The 19,322-nt window shown below is 38.4% G+C and overlaps 1 long non-coding RNA gene across 1 annotated transcript; it reads right to left on the bottom strand.

Moving 5' to 3' along the window:
- Positions 1 to 394: 394 nt before the first annotated feature.
- On the bottom strand, positions 395 to 15,775 carry LOC123653098. Its single transcript, XR_006742727.1, has 3 exons — positions 15,692 to 15,775; positions 9,239 to 9,399; positions 395 to 663 (listed from the first exon to the last, which is right to left on the bottom strand). It is a non-coding gene; the product is annotated as an uncharacterized LOC123653098 (long non-coding RNA).
- Between the last annotated feature and the right edge of the window lie 3,547 nt (positions 15,776 to 19,322).

Here is a 19,322-nt window from a genome sequence, read left to right as displayed (position 1 = left end):
GGGGGGCTGATGGGAGTAGGGTCAGAAAGAGGGGTGGAGGGAGGGTTGGCTGGCTGCCCCTCCCTTGATTGGGGTGGGAGAGGCCAATTGGGAGCAGGACCAGTGGGGGAAGGGCCATGGGAGGTTGGCTAGCTTACCCCATCTCTGATCCAGCTGGTTCACTGCACAAAATGATGTGCAAGTGGATGTCATAGCAACTGATAGTCTGGTTATTCCAGTGTTCCAGTTGCTGGCTTTTTATATATATAGATATTTATTATTCAAAAGGGAGCCACACTGAACAATTATTATAATTTTGTGCATGCACATATTTTTGTTTTCCTGTGGTTAGTAAACCCTTATTTTATTTTATTTCTTATTTGCTGAGTTGACTCTGTCTGTACTATTCATTTTTCTTAAAACTCACCACAAGAATAAAACTCTGCTGGCTAAACATCATTGCTTTTCCTTTGGATTTATCCATCTTGGAGTTTTTGTTTTCTTGCTGTAGTATGGAAGAGTTTTGCTTGGATCCACTTAAGTTCTCATCTAGGACTTTTCATTACATTCTGGTGAATTCCTTTGCCTCTCTTCTATTAAAGTCTATTCCTGGGATCCCATGCCTTTTCTCTCAGTGCACTCCCTTATTTTGGGGGAGCATATTCCTTCTTCCTTTGGCATTTTCTAAGAATGGTACACAAGAAATAAAAATTATGAGACTGAAGATAGGAAAATAATTTTGCTCTCCTCTACACTTTTTCTCTAAGTTGGCTGAGTATGGAATTCTATAGTAGAAATCAGTTCCTCAGGGTTTGAATGCATGGCTTCTTTGTGTTCTAGCTTTCGCTGTTGTGAAGAAGTCCAATACCGTAATGATTGCTAGCATTTTGTATATGACTTATTTTTTCTCTGTTAGCTTTTAGATTTTTACAAAGCACACCTAGTGTTCTGAAACTTCTAGTAGGATGGCTTATTCAGGTTTAATTTCCTTCATGTTTTGGGTTCTTAATGACCTATTTCAATCTACAGACCACTGTCCTTCAGCTCTAGAATTTATTTTTAATACCCTCCCCTGTATTTTCTTTTTCCCCTCCATCATTCTTGATGGGCATATGTTGGATTACCACCTAGGAATGCATTCAGACTATCCACAAGTAAGAATATAAAAATTGGGATATTAATAAGAAGTGCGGATATAGGCTCAGAATTGACCATGGCCATACATTTTTAAGAATCTCAGACTTTCCTTTATCTGTGTCAACCTATTAAGAAAAGATGACTGCTAGTATCATATCTGCTTTCCATTCTTGAAAAAGGAGAAGGGAACTGGGTGCAAGCCAATTTGTTTCCTTTAATCTGAAAAGTCAAATATTGTATAGATGGCCCCATCGAGCCAACCTCCATAATAGTGCCATAGGGTTTCCACTAGCCCAATCACTGGCCCAAGCCACAAGGCTACCACTGCTGATGAAGGCCACTTAGGACTCCTCTTGTGGTGGTTGGACTGAAGTTGTGTGTTTGGGTGGAGCTTATCAATGCTGAACTCCACTGTAGTGTGAGGACCCAGCTGTTTTTGTTTGGAGATGCCCAGCAATCAATCTCTTTTTCTCTAATACTGAAGGATGTAGGCTCACTCCAGGAATCTCAAGAGAAGGAAGAATGTGACAGGATGAAAACGAAGAGCTGAGCAAGAGCAAGATCATGTAGGATCTTGTGCTAGAAGACTGTGGAAATACAAAAATGTGCAGTGTGCAATTTCTATCCTCAAGGAGATTACAGTCTAACTGGAAGAATATGCATTGAAGAAATATGCATTGAATAAAATGCAGTGCTAAAACACCAGAGTCCATATTCTAAGTTGTTATTTATTTTCCATGTAATAGTCTTAAAAGAAAAGGAAATGTTCTCAGACCTCATTGTCACCAAAACAATAGCCACTATTGTCAAAGGCCAACTGGAGGTGATTAAGGGTTCTTCTATGATCCATGTTCTGGGACAAAATGATGTGCAAGTGTTCAGGCTAATTCCTAGTTTGTAGTTGATCTGAAACCTGAAAGACTCAATTCCAAGTGTTGAAGGGATCTTCTCTCCTCCTCCCCCCCAGCTCTACCTTTTATCCCATAAGAAAATTGGCTCAAACTCCTGAATCCTTCCAGGGGCTGTCGATTTCAGATACATTTCAAATAATAGCGATGCCATATCAGTCCCAGAGAGGTGCCTCCAGACTCCTTTTCACCTGAGAGAAAAGTAAACTATCATTTTCAGGTCAGTTATTTATGTTTTTCATTATATACTACTTAATCTCATCCTATGGGATACAATATATAAATAAAATAATTTCTTAGCTGATGAATATGGAGCATATTAAAATTTGAATAGATACTAATTAGTAGAAGCAAATTAATTAACATTTTCTGAAAATATAAAAGACAAGATAAGTTTACGTCACTACTATATCACTTGATTAGTAATACAATTCTAGATTTAAATAAATATTGAAAGCTTTACCTTCATGATATAATAAAATTTATTAAGGTATATTTACTATTAAAGGATTCAAAAGTAGAAATTTTTTTTGAAGAAACGAGTGTTTCATATTCTAGAATTTAAGTTTTACAAGGGCAATCATTTTTATCCATTTTATTTAATAATGTCTCCCAAAGACCTCCCATGTAGTGAGAACTCAGTGAATATTTAATCAAATGAATGGCCATCTGTAACAGTGCTGAATCATTGTCAGGGTCAAGCAGAAGTTTTGCTTTAGTACTACTTTAATATAGATTTGGTTATTCAACATCTAAGTTTATAAATATATTAGTATATACATATTTATATATATAATGAATACATAAGCTCCTATAATATAGCCCTACTTTTAGTTAACATTTAATATATGTTTTAAAGATGAAGATATTTTAAAGTGAAATTTATCATGAAGGGCATTCTTGGTGCAAAACAATAACAAACAAAAGCTAAAGAATAAAAATATCTGATTGGCTTTGTAGTTTAGAACCTTATAATTTATATTCTGTATAAATTTATTTATATATAGGCATAAGATAAATTGCATCTTAGCATATAAATATATAGTTATATCTAACTGTAAAATGGGGAGATGCACCGAAGGATTTAAAAGAATAGAGACATGACCGGATCTACACTTCAGATAGATGAGTCCAATGGCCATGTTGGGGATGTGTTTAAAGGAGATTAGAGGACCAGAGGAAATAAATTTTATGGAAGTTTCTATAAGGACAAGAGAAGGTGTGGGCAGAGAAATATTTGAAGAACAATCCACAAGAGATAGTGATTGATTTTAGGATCAGGGTGAAGAATAGAAACGTATCAAGATTCCTGGGCAACTGGATGGCTTGTAGGACCATTCACTGAGACAAGGAATACAGGAAGAGCTTGGGGATGATGGTGTGACCAGCTAAATTTTAAACATGATGCTCATGGGATGTTCAGGAGGGGATACTGAGCACACAGTTAGATAAGTTTGCTGTAGAAGTTTATCTATAAACATATGGATAAAAATTGACACATATGTCTACACATACACACACTTACACTCACTAATAGCTACATGTAACTAAATATTTATATGTTAAGGTGCAGCTTATCTTACACCTATATATAAATAAATTTATCAGTAAGAATCATTTATTTAACCTTACATGAAACTTGAGTCCCTGTTTAAGTACCAAATTTATACATATAAAAAAGAAATAACTATATATCTATCTGAAGCTTTATCTGTGTGTAAATATTTCATAGCCATAACACACACATATTGATATTCTAAAATTTAAAAATTTTACATTATATTATGAAGTGCTTGAATTCAATATCCTGCAAAACTCTTAGATTAAATACAAATATAAAGGATGAAAAGTTCATACAATAATAGGGAAGGAAAGAAGGGAGGACAACTTTATTGATAACATTGACTCAATTGGGTAACACGAGGACACCGACAGGATAAAAGCTTTAATCCCATACATCAAAACACAGTGACTTGATCTTGACCTGGAGTAAAACTGGGAAGAAAGTGCTGTGCAAATTATTTTTTTTAAAAGAAGCTGATTTTTAAAAATATATGCTGTCTTTGACAAACACATTTTCTGTACCAGGTATAGGATCAAAGTTACCATCAAGAGAAACAGTCTTGCTCTAAAACCTGTTATTTTTTGAGTATTCTACTTGTCAACAGCATGAAAAAGGAAGATTATGTTGTATCCCCATCTTGTGGCTCTAATATGTAACATTAGGCTTAAAGAGCTAACTCTCCAATTGGAAAAAAAAATTTTTTTTTTCATTGACTTAACATACAATTTATTATCCAAATCACTCACTTTTTACCGGAACTCTCACCTGGCATACACTACCACACACACACACCACATACTAACAGACTTAATTTTTGTTGATGACCTCACTTCTCTGTGTCTTTTCCAATTTTCATTGGACCAAGATTCATACTTTAACCATATTGCAATCCTATCTAATAAAAGAGTAATATGCAAATTGACCATACCTCTGCTACATCCACAAGGCATGCTCACTAGCCAATCAGGAGATGGTATGCAAATTAACCCAACCAAGATGGCTGCAGCCATGGAGAGAGCAGGAGACTTGGGTTTCCCTGGCAATGGAAGAAGCCAAGCTTTTCACTTGCCCTGGCTGGCCCAGTCCTTCGCTAAAGGCCACAAAATTTCAATTATAGAAGATAAATAAATCCCAGATACCAGGGCCACTGCTTGGGTCACCAGGGGGCGTAGCTGCCCTGAAAACTACCACAGGCCCCTCTCCCAGGCTGCCCCATGCCACAAGGGAACCTGTACCCTGATCTGGGATACCTTTCAGGGCAAAACGGAGGCACCCACCTGTGCACCAGGCCTCTATCCTATCTAATCCTATCTAATAAAATAATAATATGGAAATTGACTGTCACTCCAACACACAAGATGGCTACCCCCATGTGGTCAAAGATGACTGTCCCCATGTGGACACAAGATGGCAGCCACAAAATGGCCAGCAGGGGAGGGCAATAGGGAGGGGCCAGGTCTGCAAGGGAGGGAAGATGGGGGCAATCAAGCCTGCAGGGGAGGGCAGTTGGGAATGATCAGACCTGCAGGGGAGGGCAGTTAGGGGCAAACAGGCTGGCAGGGAAGCAGTTAGGCATCAATCAGGCTGACAAGAGAATGGTTAGGGGGTGATCAGTCTGGCAAGCAGACGTGATTAGGTGCAATCAGGAAGGCAGGCAGGTGAGCAGTTGGGAGCCAGCAGTCCTGGATTGTGAGAGGGATGTCAGACTGCCCTTTTAGGCCCAATCCTACTGGGATGAATCAGGCCTAAAAGGGCAGTCGGACATCCCTCTAGGGGTGCCAGATTGGAGAGGGTGCAGGCCGGGCTGAGGGACAAACACCCCCATGTACAAATTTCGTGCACTGGGCCTCTAGTTTGGAATACAAAATCCAAAGGCATTCCTTAAATAACTCTCATCTCCTCCACAAGTATTTTTTTTTTCATTCTCCCTCAAACTCCCTTAGAAATTTACCTCTTTTTGTTGAAAGTTTAATATTTAACCAATTAAGTTTTGAGTATTTCAAATTTTCACCTGAAAAACTGAATCTTTGACTTACATAAAATGTCTCTATGGGTAGCCATGTGCATGACTACAACTCTTTAACATTTACCAGCATCTGTGCAAATCAGAGAACCCTCAATCTCAATCTTTATCTTCCCTGAGCTTACCATTGCCAGGGTAATGGCGAAAACAAGGTGGGTATGAGGCATCATCTGGCAGACAAATCATAAAGTCTATAGTCATATATCTACCATGCTCGGCAACCAACACACTAAATAAAAATGAATGTAGCATGAACCGTTATTCTTTGAGAGAAACATCATCAATGTTGACATGCATTTCATTCATGATACCTAAGAATGTGCAGGTTATTTTGGTATCTTCTGAGATCAGCAAGGGCAGAGCTGTCTGTAGCTAATGAAACTGGAATCTGAAAGCAATAGGAGCTACATGCCTTGGGTTGTGTGGGAAGTTGGAAGGGTCAGGAATAGGGAAGGCAATATTTAATGCAATTTTGTATTTAAAGAAGAAAAAGGAAATCATGGTTCTGTCATAAAACTATGGGTGATAAAGCTCAAAGGGAAACTCTTTCTGGATGGCAGCTAGGAGTCTCTATCAGGGAGCAAAGATGCTGAGATCATCATGTTTATAAAAATGGGCCAATGATTAAAACTACCATGATACACTGATTTAAAGAAGGGGAACCCTCTGCCTAATTAATATTCCCCATTTTAAACCTCCACTAGATCAAATATGGTATATTAGAATGTGAGTTGGTACCTGGTCCAAAGAGAATAACCGGACCATAAATATGATCCTTTAATCATATTTCTAAATTTCACAAGAAATCATTTAGTGTTTACATTTTTCCTCTGTGTTATGACACATGCTATTACATTCAGTCTTACAGCTACTCTATGGGCAAAGCTCTTGTAAAAATTATTTTTTAAAATATATTCCATTATTTTTCTCCATGAAGGTAATAAATTCTTAGTAAAAACAAATACTTAGTAAAAACAAATACTTGGTCAAAACACACATTAATAAAGAGAAAAATGAACGTATTTATGGAGAGTGAATATTAGACCTGGATCGAGGATCATGGCTTGGTGGTGAAACAACATGAGCTTCACATCTGCTGGGTCCAATTTGTGGCAGCTCCAACAAAAAGCCTGTTTTCAAGTATTTGACTTCTGTGGTCATCACAGAGCCTACCACTAGGGGGCAGACAAGTCTAGTTTTGTGATTGAGCCTTCTGCAAGTGGGATTGAGGTTTCAAATCATTTTTGCAGAACTGACAAGGAAGTAAACAACAACAAGCCTTGGCAACTTATTAAATTTAAAAATAAAAACAACAACAAAGGAAAACTGACTATGTAGTTTTGCACAATTCAATTAAAAATACTATACATTTTTATGTGTGTGTATGTGAGCAAAACACCCCAGTGAAATAGTACCTAAGGGTGAAGATCCCAGGATAAGATAAGTGAGATAAAAGAGCAGGGCAGCAGGACACTACAACATGCACAAAGGCCTTCTGTCTGAAGCCAGGGTGGCTGAAGGTGGGTCTCTCAAGGGAGCGTGGCCACATGATGTAGGAGAGGTAGGCTAGGTCATGCCAATGTAGTCCAGTAGGGATAACAGTCCTTGAGACACGCAACAACAAAAAGATAGAATTTGCATAAAAATACTTTTCCACAGAGAAAAACTTCAAGTCCAGATAATTTAACTGACTTCTATCAAACACTCCTATTAAACATAATATGAAATTATGCCAACCTTACACAAACTCTTTCAGAAAATAGAAGAGGAAGGAGCACTTCCTAACTCATTTTATGAGGCTGCTAGCCCTCAGATATCAAAACCTACAGTTAAAAAAAAAAGATTTTTACAGGAAAAGAAAAATTACAGTCCAATATCCCTCAGGAACATACAAGTTAAAATCTTCAAAGAATATTAGCAAATTGAATGCAACATACAAAAAAGGAATAGTAATCTTATTTGATCTGAAATTCAATTTTAACTGCCATTCTGTATTTTTACTTGATACATCTGGTAAACCCATGTGTTCAGGATGCCTGGAGACATTCCTTAGGCTGTTGGAAAGTATGGGTTGGCTGCTCAGGAGAAATATCTGGCCTAAAAACCAAGGCAGGGCAATAACAGTAATTTTTTTTATTTTTCTAGGTAATTATTCCACAAAGTAGGCATCATCATTTAGTTTCAAACTATTCATGACCTAGGCATTAGTGTTTCTCAGGAGATATAATACAAGTTTGAATATCAATTTAAGTCAAAAGGGACACCTGTGCTCCCTTCATAGCACTGAAGGTCACACTCTAGCTCTCTTCTTATTACCAACCAATTTCATCAAAACATAGCACACACACACATGCATCCTGAAGCAAACACTGACAGCACATTATTTGTGTCAAATGAGCTTCTGAAATGACAGGACCAAGTTAGAGAAGCATGTTGGTTAATCTTAGAAAAGTTTCCCACAATGAACCCTAAAACAACACCTTTAAAACGTAAGTAGAATATATTTCCTAACTACCCTAGCAGAATTTACCAAAATAGAAGTAAAAATTTTTGAGGAGCAGATATTTTTAAAACCCAAAATAATAAAAGACATTTTGGTTTTCAAAAATGACAATATCTATTGACAATTATGATTTTATTAGAGGCCCGTTGCATGATATTCTTGCAATAGGCCTTCCTTCTCCTGGCTTCACTCCCAGCCACCCGGGAGCTGGCATATCCCTGCCCCCAGCCCACCTAGGAGCCGGCATGTATTCGCTTCTGTTTGGAGCACCACTCCTGGAGCTCCCTCTGCTACTCTCCCTCCCTCTCATAGCAGGCATCCTGACCCTCTTGGCTGCTCCGTGCCTGCATATGCAAATTAACCTGCCATCTTTGTTGGGTTAACTTGCATACTCACTCTGATTGGCTATGGGTATAGCAGAGGTACAATCAATTTACATATCTGTCTCTTATTAGGTAAGATAGTTATCCTATTACTTAATTATGGACTCATTCAAATAATTAATGATTTTATCTTCACGGTGAGAATCAGGGCAATTTTTCAGAGTACCGTAGTAGGGTATCATTTGCAGAGAAAATTGTACAAAGGTCATGGTTATTTTTTTCTTGGCTTGCTGGTTTGTTTATGCATTCCTGCTGCCTTCAGGGTGAGTCCTGTCTGGTTACCTCTGTATTCCCAGAGACAGCAGAAGTGCTCAGGGTGCCTTTGTGTGAGCCTTATTGCCATGCTTTCTGTCCCACCTGCCAAAACAAGACCTTTGGTTTCTGCAAAATCTCTTCCGACTGTTTTTAGGCCTTACGAGAAAGTGCCTTGCCTGTGCTCTGAAACAAGCAGTTCATGACAGCCCTGTAGCTCTTTCTTTGTCCTCTAGCATTTGTGCTCTGCTTGAGTCCTGTTGGCTTCCAGGAATGAACACAGCTCTGTGCAGACCTCTGAGGAGCTCCTTTTACCACAGTCCTCAGCCTTCTTCCTGGGGCTGCTGCCTCTGAGCTATCAGAGGGGCAGCAGGTTGTCTGAAATCCACTGTTCTCTGTAGAAGTGGTGTGACAGATACTCTCTCTATTTTGCTTAATTATCTTTTTTTTATACCAAAGCAATAGTGTTTCTTTATACCACTGACTTACAGAGATTTTAATAAAATACTTCTCTTGCTCTCCATCATCTCAATCTCCTATAGACACTAAATGGTCAGAGCTAAGAGGCAACAGTGACATCTGCTGGCAAAGGGAAACATTTTCATCTACAGCTAACATTTTTCTCTTTTTTTTCCAGAGTTTATGAAATTCTTTGGGGTCAAGTCAACACAATACTAAGCAATAACAGGTCTAATTGCTGTTTGGCCAGAATTATTTTATTTTAAAGTGTTGCACTGTGTATTTTCACTGCCAAGCTTGTGATATTTACTATTTGAATCTCTATATGAGATTCAGACCAAAATAGGTGAGTAAAGGAACTGCCTAGAAAACCCCACATTTCTAGGATTTAAAAAATTCAAAAATATTACTTTACCAGTTGTTTTGGTATTATGTAGAACAAGTTTTAACCTCTAGCTCTATAAAGGCAAAATAGCCCTGTCCGGGTGGCTCAGTTAATTGGAGCATTGCCCCATGCACCAAAATGTTTTGGGTTTGATCCCCAGGTGGGGCACATATGAGAGGCAACTGATTGATGTTTGTCTCTCACCTGGATGTCTCTGTCTCTCATACCCTTCAGTGAGGATTAAAAAAAAAAAAAGACAAACAACAAACCATATTATATTCAACCATAGTAAAGTAGAATTATAATTAAATAAGTGAATTCTAGACCTAAAGAGCCTAGGTTTGAACCCCAACTCTGCCAATTAACAGCTATAACCCTGGGTAAGTAACTGAATGTCTTTGTGTGCACAACTCAATTTTCTTATCTATGAAGTTGGAATGAACATAATAATACCTACTTCATAGGATTGTCATGAGTATTAAATGAGTGAATATGTACAAGTGTTTAGCATAGTTCCTGAAATATGGTGATCACTCTATGAATTTTAAGTATTATTATTCTTTTTTAAATAATGTTATGAAATGTTTCATATTAATTCTTAATTATTATCTGGAGAAGGTGGGGAGGGAAATAAATAAAGTATTTCAGAAATGCCAGCTATCTACACTAATAAAGGAGAAAGATGCAAATCTTTCACAATACCCACCAGCCAATCAGAAGTGAGCATGCAAATTAACCTGACAAAAATGGTAGGTTAATTTGCATACACAGGCACAAAGCAGCCTAAGGCAGGGCAGCTGCTTATGCCCATGCCAGCACTAAGTGGTCTGCATCCCAGGGACAGGCATCCTTGGGAGTCAGGATGCTCTTAGCCTGTAGGCCTCCACGTAGGCCTGGAGTGGCCAGGGTCCCAAAATGCCCCCGGCCACTCCTGGCCTATGCATGCAGGCGCTGAGCAGCTGGGGGGCAGGGCAGGAACATCCCTGGGACCCAGATGCTTCGAGCCAGCTTGCACCTGCAAGTGGCCCAGGGTGGGGCAGGAATGTCCCCTGCAACAAGTGAGCAGACAGCAGGGCCCTGCTTGCCCCTGGCCATGGCAGCAAGGAGCAAGCAGCCCCCCTTAGTGAGCAAGCAGACTGCAGGGCCTGTGGTGTCATCAAGCAGGCAGTTCCACAGAGAGCAGAGAACCATGGGGAGTAGACTTAAGCCATCAGTAGGACACTCCCTTCTGCCCCCCTGGGGCAAAAAAAATTTCATGCACTGGGCCCCTAGTTTCATCATAATCAACATGAAAGCAAAATGAACTGCCAGGCAATCCTAAACTTTACAAACCTTGCAAATATAAAATTAGAAATTTGTTGCTTTTTAAAAATTTTAACAAGTTATTTTATTTTCTCTAGCCATTGAATATACTAAAAAATAAATCAAGAGGGAAAAAAAATAGAAAGACTTTTTTTTGCAATAAGATAGAGTTCTCTTTCATTGAGAATTCCAAATGAATGGTTGTTTTTATCTTAAAAATAGCTTTAGCCTGGCCAATGTGGCTCAGTTGTTGAATGTCGACCCATGAAACAGGAGGTCACGATTTGATTCCCCATCAGGACACCTGCCCAGGTTTCAGGCTCGATCCCCAGTAGGGGGCGTGCAGTAAGCAACTGATCAATGATACTCATCATTGATTTTTTTTTTTTCTCTCTCTCTCCCTCTTTCTTTCTCTCTCTGAAATACATAAAAAACATATTTTTAAAGAAATAGCTTTATATTTTAAGTACTATTAACAGATATTAAATTCCAAATTAAATAACATATTACATTAAATATTAGCAGGGCCTCAAGACCAGCATATTACATGGCATCATTTGAATCAGATTAATTTAAAAAAAATATCTTATACAAAAATGTTTCTTGATTAAGAATATTCTCTCTCTTATATTAGGAGGCAATGTCCCCATTCCACCCTCCAAAAAAAATAACATCAATAACCACCACAACACTAAGAGTTGCTCTGCAGTTGGTACAGATTCAGCCTGCGCCATTTTGTTGTTTTAAAATGAAAGCGTGCATATCCCTAGGATTAGAATTATATTATAGGTATACGGTCTCTTAGGGAAATAGAGGACGTGTTGTTGTTGTTTTTAGAACACTTATTTTTATTTTTATTTTATCAACAACAGGAGGATTTTTGTTTTCTTATGCAACATATGCACTAGTGAAATTAGCAGAATTCCACAACTTCAAGTGTCTAATAGAGTAAATCAGGTCAATTTCAGAATTACATTAAAAAAACAAACTAGTATAAAAGGGCAAAAACTAATGAAAGTTTGTGCTAAAGTGTCTTTAAAATTGTTTCCAAAAGGTAAAAGAGAGGCAGCTTAAGAAAACAATATTTGCTCCATCAAAAAAACTCAAACAACATCTTTTAAAGTTTTCCACTAATATACTTGAACAATTAACTGATAAACTGAGATTAATCCAATTTTTACAATATTTGGATGAAAGCATGGAAATGAAGTACTTAATGTTCTACTGTATTTTGCTTTAAATACGAAACCATTTGATCCATTTGTATATGCTTTCATGGTAAAATGTAGAAATGTGTGGGGCTTTTTTTTTTCTTTTTTAAATTAAACTCACATTCACATAGGAAAATGGAAAGAGCTATCTACATGACAGCAAACCCTGCATCCAGCACTCCAGCAGCTGCTTCTTCATCCAAGATACTTCTCTTGGTATTTTCAGTATATTCAATGGCCAATAAATATAGAACAATTTGCAAAATTCTTTAAAAAGCAAACAAAAATATTCCTGGAAGAGATGCTCCACTCAGCACAGGCTGTCAATTTGCTTGCACATTCAGGCCAGCCAGGAAGATACAAGAGTGATGAGTCTGATAGACTATGATGATGCAAAAGGTGACTCAAAAAAGAAAAAACTAAAAATATAACAAACATTCAAAGTTGAATACATTGAATACATTACACATGTAATATCTAATGCATACATGATATATAAACACACATACAGGGTGTGGGCAAAAAACAGTTTATTCTTGTATTGTTTTCCATATAAACAGCTGTTAATTTGCTTTTGCCCACTCCTGTATATAGAGTATTTTACATATATGTGTGTATATAAATGTACATACATGTATATCACAACTAAATCACCACAACCTTGAAAACCTAGATAAAAAATTAGATTTCTAGCCCTGGCCAGGTGGCTCAGTTGGTTGGAACATTGTCCCATACACCAAAAGATTTCAGGTTCGATTTCCAGTCAGAGCATATATATAGGTTATGGGTTTGATCCCCAATCAAGGTGCATACAGTAGGCAACTAATGGATGTTTCTTTTACACATCCATTTTTTCTCTCTCTCTCTGTCTCTCTCTCTTTTCTTCTTTCTCTCTCTCTCTCTCCCCTACTGCCTCTAAAATCAATAAACATATCCTTGGGTGAGGATTAAAAAAATAAAATAAATTTATAGCAAAAATGATTTTTTTTAAAAATTGGCATAAGAAATAGAAAATGCAAATGGACAAAAAAACATTTTAAATATTGACATTGTAGTAATCAAAGCACAAGGCCAAACATTTGTGCAGATGCACCCCAGCAAGCTGTCACAGATCAGACCGTCTTCACTGTTATCTAAAATAGAAGTCAGGTTGTAGGGTTTTGTTTGTTTTTACTTTTTCCATTCAACTGTCTTTGAATCTCTACTCATAATAACAAACTATAAATTTTAACTCATAAAAGGATTATCCCCATTTTCTCTATAACTGGTCTTTTAAAGTTTAACTGATACATTCAGATCTGAGGGTCTGGAGGGATTCTTTTTCCCAGCCTTACAAAAGGTTCAGCATTCTGAAGAGAGGGATGCACATAGATGATTGAGAAGGAGTCCGTGGAAAGGAGTCCGTGGATGAAAGATAGTTTTGAAAGGCATTGGGGGTCAGAGGAGCTTCCAGCTGAAGGAACTAGAAGACTCTCCTTCTTGACCAAGGACCTGTGCTTTTATTAAACACAATTTGTCCCAAGGCAGGGTGGAAATATACACTGTAAAGGATAAGGTATCAAAGGGTACAGAAATGTCAGTTTCGGTAATAGCCTACAGCTATTCAGGTGGTTGGCCAACAGGAGGCAATAAAATGCCCTGAGCTGTCTGGCAGTTAAAATACCATCCAGGTTTGGGGGAGATGCTTTGTAGCCATTTCCAACAGGTAAACTACATGTGACTCAACCCTATTGAGCTCCCCAAGCTTCACCAACCTTTTGGTAAAACTCTTGTAATTATTACATGCTGGAATTGGTTCTTGGCAAGGGTTTGACAGCAGTCTGGGCTTATGTACTCTTAATTCAGACCTGGTCCATCTGAAGGAATTAAGTCCTTGGCCACACCCTGAGTTAGAGCTGCTGACCAACCCAATCAAAGCCAAGAAATGAGACCACAACTTTCTGCCTCTATTAGTTTTTATTCAGGCACATTATTGATCTGCAGACCAACATGCGAACAAGGTCCTTAGCTGGAATGTCTTATGGAATCCTAATTATTTCAATAACCTGCACTTATGTATTGTACCAGTTCATCCTAATTTTCACAATTGTCCAGCAGCAAGAATCACCAGCCAACCTTGGAACTGTGGGCCAAGTTCTTGCTAATTCATAGATGGTTCAATATACCCAATTTTCAAATGGTCTTTGATATAAAACACATTGACTAAACCTACTTACAGCTGTGGCCCCAGAAAATGTGTGCTAATATTGTCTAAATCAGACAATTTTCTTATTATAGATTGTCCTTGACCCTAATTCACCTAGATATGTAGAATAATGCTATGCTATTTATTACTTTCCATTGAAATGCCTTTGAAGTTAAAAAATGAGTTTATTTCTTTATTTCACAATTGTTTATATGGCCAACTGTAGACTAGACATATTTCAAGTTTCCAGGAGAAAACAAAGATAAACAAGGTCCTTGTTCTTATGGAATTTGCAGTCTAATAGAAGAAGACAGACAAGTAAAAAAATAACACAGTTTCATATCATAAATAAATGGAAGTAAAGAAACAGAGTTATGAGAGAGTGATTTAATGGAACTGAGAGGAGGCTAAATTGAGTGATTTGGGAAGACTTCTTGGAGGAGGTGGAATTTGAACCAAAATTGAATGTTGTGAATAATTGGGGTCATGGGAAGGTAAGGCAAAAAATCAAGAAGCCTAGAGCCCTAAATTTGAAATGAACTTGTTGTGTTTCAGAAACAGCAACAAGGCCACAGTACCTGGAAACGTGATGAAGAAAATAATTATAGGGAAAGAATAAAGAAAGTAGATGAAAATCCAGTCACATAAGGCCTTGTGAACCAACGTAAGGAGTTATGTGAAAGACTGAGAGTCTACTTTGCGTTTTCATGCTAATTGACTTCAAAGCAATTTATTATTTATATATATAAAACCCTAAGTGACCAGTCGACCGTTTGACTGGTCACTATGATGCACACTGACCACCAGGGGGCAGACATTTAATGCAGGAGCTGCCTCCTGCTGGTCAGTGCACTCCCACAGCAAGAGTGCCACTCAATGAGCTTATTGAGTAGGGGCAACAGTAGGTGCAGCAGGGCCCACCTGCCTAGGATGAGTGGGAGCAGCACCCCTGCCTGGGCTCGGCTCCTCCCTGGCTGCCTGCCGCTTCAAGCACTACTTCATCCTTCAGGGGATATTGGACTGCCAGGGATCATGAAACCAGCAGTTTGACATACCCCAAGGGGTCCCAGATTGCAAGAGGCTGCAGGCCAGGCTGAGGGACCCAACCAGTGCACGAATCCATGCACTGGGCCTTTAGTTACTTATAAATTATTACAAAAAAGAAATTCATCTTAGATTTATTCCTAGGTTTAAGAGAATCTGTATAGGTCTTTTACATTTGTTAGTTTCGTTCCAGCTAGATGAGAGATGTCAGAGTTAAATAATTGTCACAAGGGTAAAATTCAATTTCCCATGACAAACTTCGTTAACAACTTAGTTGAACAAATGTGAGTGTTTTTTAAAACAAAACAGTCTTACATATGATAACTGATAATAGATATTTTTAGTCTCAAGGATACATGTCAACAGTCCTGGAAATTTTAAGAGTCTCTTCAAGTTTACAGGAAAACTCTTTGACCTCCATAGAAAATAGACAAATGGAAGCTCACCTATGTAGACAAAAGAATAAGCAGAGATTTCACTTGAATTTGTGTGATTTATGTGCATGCAAACTACAACAAGTAATGTTGTAATGCTAGTTGGGCAGTTTAACACTCTCATCAGCAATCTTCCATTCTTTCAAGTTTTTATTTATTTATTATTATTAAAAACTGAAAGAAGACCTAGAGTTTTGAACTTTAGTTACATCTTCTGAAAAAATAAATATGAGGTTATAATTTACTCTTTATACAGAAATTCTATTTTTTCTAAGTTAGCAGAAAGCCATTGGAGGTTTTGAAGTAGAGAGAAATATGATGTAATTTATATTTTTAAAAGAACTCTGGAGCTAATGTCTGTAAAATGGGCATGGGTGATCTCAGAGTGAAAACAAAATGACTAAAAGGTTATGGCAGCTCATTTGGTGTCAGATGAATGAGTTGTAATAGGAGTATGTGAAGAAGTGGTAATAAGTGATCAGATTTGGTAAATATTTTTGAGTTGACTTCAATAAGACTTCCCGGTGGATTGGATGAGGACCAGGGAGAGGTAGTTAGAAAGAGTGGATTCGTGAATGACTCTAGGTTTGGAGTTTGAGCCAGTGGATGAATGCTGGTATGGTTATATGAACAGAGAAGATTTTGCAGGTGTGGATCAGAACCAGAATTTCTGTTAGGTATCTAAAATGCAAAGCAGCCAATGAGACAGCCACAGGGAGATACGACTAATAGGGGGTTTATTATAAGTGTTTGGTAATTAGAAGGATTCCTGGGCACATACAAATTTATTCCTTGAGCCTGAATGAGATTTTCTAGGAAGAGAGAGAGTATAGGTAAAAAAGAAAGGATGAGTGAAGATTCAATCCTGCTGCACTGTAGCATTTACAGAACAGAATGGCAGAAAGATCCAGCAAAGTTGCAAACAAGGAGAAGCCAATGAGGGTGAAGGAATACCAGCAAAGCACAACATTGCAGGAGACAAGTGAACAAACTATAAAAAATGCATGAGCCTGATAGAGAGCCCCTGGACATGCGAATCTATGTTTACTAATCAGGACAGGTTCTGGGAGCTGCAGGAACAAATGGTCCAACAACCATTCATTTCTCACTCAAGGTACATGTGCAGCTCAGGTGGCTGGTGCTCTGTTCGTAGCAGTCAGTCTGCACATGGGCAGGTGGAAGTTCTGTTTTGATTTATGCTTCCATGGTTGACAGGGCAGGGAAAAAGCTACATCATGGTCATATAGTGGCTCTTAAAATTCTTGAAAATAACACAAACTACTTCCTTTCACATTTTATTGAGCAAAGGAATTCAAGGTCACAGCTAACATCGAAAGAGGTAAACCAGGGCAATGTCATCGTGCTGCCAGACAGAGATGAAAAGGGGGTACCTGCACACAGTGAATGTCTGGTGATAAATGGAAGGAAGTGGGATAACCGTGGTGCTGTTCATTACCTGTAGGTATTTAGAGACCAGAACAGATTTTAAAGAAAGTTCTACGATTTATTTGCCTTTTCCCTGCCTTTAAACTAGCTAGGAAGGGTGACTTTCATTCATGTCATTTCACAATTTCAGTAGGAATTTGAGGATTGGTTATAAGTTCCAGTGTTTTCTCCTAAGAGGGAGCTCAGATCCTTAACCATAACACCACACCTTCAGTGTGAGTTCTCTTACCACCCAGGAGTCAAGCCAGTCAGAAGATGGAGACTTTAACAGATAACTTAATAGAAAGAACTGTTGGGTAAGTAAAAAGTGATGAACTATAGGAAGAGTAAAAGAGGACTTTGAGATTTAACAGGAGCAGCAACTGTAGGTGGTAGTTACCAATATGAACAAGGAAGGAATTGGGAAACTTGGAGGGGTGCCCTGCAGGGCTGACTCAAACTTCAGAGTTGAAGGGGTGGTGGGTGACAGAGCAATGCCTACCCCTGAGAAAAGAAAGTCACTGGAGACGACCTGCTTTGGACCCTGAGAGCCACAGCCCCTGTGTGAACTCTGCAGAGACCATCACTTACCTGAGGAGTGAATCTCATAGGAACACAAAAACAAAAACAAAAACAAAAACCAAAAAAGGAAAAGAATAGTTCTGTGGTGGGTTGATTAGTATCCTCCCAAAAAGATTTATTGAAATCCTTGTTACTTCTGACCATGACCTTTTTGGAAAGTGGTATTGTTTTTGTTTGCAGATGTAATTAAAATGTAAGATTAGATGAAGTCATACCGGTATGTGATCCTTAATCCCATGTGATTGTCATCCTTACAAGAAAGGGAGGAGAGACACAAAAGAGAACACCAGGTGAAGGTACAGACACATAAAAGGAAAAGGTACAGACACATAAAAGGAAAAGGTGAAGGTACAGACACATAAAAGGAAAAGGACAATGTGTGTGATTGGGGTGGTGCATCTACAAGCCAAAAAACATCAAGGTTTGCCAGAAGCTAAAGAGAGGCATGGGGCAGAGTCTTCCTTAGAAGCTACAGAAGGAACCAGTATTGCTCACACCTGGATTTCAGAATTCTAGGCTCTGAGAGACTATATTCTGTTGTGTTAAGCCTCCCAGTCCATGGTCCTTTGTTATGACAGTCCTAGAAAATGGACACAAGTCCCTTCTTCTTCCAACCTTGTCGCCTTCCACCAGGACTGCCTGTTTGCAAGCAAAGGAGAAAGAGGTTTGTGGAGTGCCCAGTTCACAAAGCAGGATGGAGAAGGGTGAGCTTGGAGCTGAGAGCACTGAAATCATAAATATACAGGCTGGGAGACAGCAGACAGGTCGAAATATTCAACGATGCTCAGTTTCCCCACATAGGGAGAGAAATACTGTGGGGCCTCCCCAGGGGGGTTGTGAGAATAAATGTGAAGTTGGCTTAGTTTAGCATGTGCAATAAGAAAGCCCTTCATAAGATTCCTCTTCATATACTTACTATTTTTAGCATGAGTTGAAACCAAAAGAAGTTATGGATTTCCCAAGAGAATTTGTGGCACCCCCACCTTTCTTTTAGGGAAAACAAAGGAGTGATAAAATTTCAACTTTCATGACAATTTAGAGCCCCTGATTCTGGAGATGGGCGAGTGCACATTTGTAATCCCTGAAAATTCATCCAACAAAAGAGGTACATTTGAAATAACTCCTCAAACTTTCTAGATTAATGTAAATCCTTAATCCTTTTAGCATCTTTACTGACATTTTGACTGACTTGAGAAGAAAAACAGAACAATTTTTCAAACAAGGAATGTTATATAACAAACATCAGCAATGCCAACCTCAAAAACACTGGGCTGCGTTAGTTCTTCCAGAGAGTGCCTTCTGCTGCCTCAAACCTGTCTGGGTTGGATATTTTTTATTGCTCCCTGAACACATGGCACATTTCCCACAAAGTTAAGGGTCATTGATGAATCCATTTCACTCTCTTCCATTTGTGTGAATGAGCTAACGTTTAAAGTAACAAAGGAACAGTGAAAACACATTAGGGCTCATTCTCAAAGACAGTGAGAGCAAACTTGCTCAAGGAAACAACTTTAAAGAGGCCACAGAAATACAGATTTATCTGTTT

The sequence above is a fragment of the Pipistrellus kuhlii genome, unplaced genomic scaffold (assembly GCF_014108245.1).
Source record: "Pipistrellus kuhlii isolate mPipKuh1 unplaced genomic scaffold, mPipKuh1.p scaffold_m20_p_3, whole genome shotgun sequence".
Taxonomy (NCBI): Eukaryota; Metazoa; Chordata; class Mammalia; order Chiroptera; family Vespertilionidae; genus Pipistrellus; species Pipistrellus kuhlii.
The sequence above is the reverse complement of the archived record's forward strand: the minus strand, read 5'-3'. Positions and strand labels throughout refer to the sequence as shown.